The 1,026-nt window shown below is 51.1% G+C and overlaps 1 pseudogene; it reads left to right on the top strand.

Moving 5' to 3' along the window:
- The first annotated feature begins 492 nt into the window (after positions 1 to 492).
- LOC126177420 (5S ribosomal RNA) lies at positions 493 to 610 on the top strand (annotated as a pseudogene).
- Positions 611 to 1,026: the final 416 nt, after the last annotated feature.

Raw genomic sequence — 1,026 nt, 5'->3', positions numbered from 1 at the left:
AGAGCTAGCGTGCTTCTAAAGGCGCAGTCAAGATTTATTAAACTCGTCTGAGACAGTTACTCGCTCCCTGCCGGAGACGGCTGCTGGCACTCGTAAGACCTGCAGTGTCACGTGCTGTGACGTAAGCACCGCAGGCCTGTTTTTCTCGTGAGTCTCGCGCCGCCTTTTGCGACATGCCGGCTCACCACGCTCCGCGCAGAGCATGGGAACGGCGCTGGTCTCTTCCTAAAAGCCCACGAGGCCAGCCGAATTCCATCATGGTGGAGAGAATTTTACATTTTTAAATATGATTCTCTGGCTGATCGGTACACTGTAAAGCATAGTTTCTCACATGATAGTACAAAGGATCAATAAACCATGAGCAGACGAGACCTGCTGCCTCGTCAAGCTCGCTATCACATTTTAAAATAAAAAATGCTCTAATACACTTTACTTTCAAACCCTTTAGGTGTGCCAACCGAATGAATTTATCGTAGATTGTTCAAACTGTATGGCAACGGCCCTGCCGCAGTGGATACACTGGTTCCCGTCAGATCACCCAAGTTAAGCGCTGTTGGGCGTGGCCGGCACTGGGATGGGTGACCATCCAGGCCGCCATGCGCTGTTGCCATTTTTCGGGGTGCACTCAGCCTCATTATGCCAATTGAGGAGCTAGTCGACCGAATAGTAGCGGCTCCGGTAACAGAAAACCATCATAATGACTGGGAGAGCGGTGTGCTGACCACACGCCCTTCCTATATGCATCCTCAGCTGAGGATGATACGGCGGTCGGATGGTCCCTATGGGCCACTTGTGGCCTGAAGACGGAGTGCTGGGGGAGGGGGAGGGGGTTCAAAATATAAAATTCCGTCCCTCACTCTTACGTCAGGTAAATGAAAACCAGTGCAGGAACGGTAAAAGAGGTCACATACAGATTTCTCAGCCGAAAACCTAAAACCGGTTTTATCTGCGCATTCTTCCAGTCCCTCACTTGTCAGCTGCAGCTGGCGCTTGGTACCGCACTACTGGGAGACGCGTTAAAATTTG

This window comes from Schistocerca cancellata, chromosome 3, assembly GCF_023864275.1.
Source record: "Schistocerca cancellata isolate TAMUIC-IGC-003103 chromosome 3, iqSchCanc2.1, whole genome shotgun sequence".
In the NCBI taxonomy this organism is placed as follows: Eukaryota; Metazoa; Arthropoda; class Insecta; order Orthoptera; family Acrididae; genus Schistocerca; species Schistocerca cancellata.
Note: the sequence above shows the minus strand (reverse complement) of the source record. Positions and strands in the feature narration are given on the sequence as shown.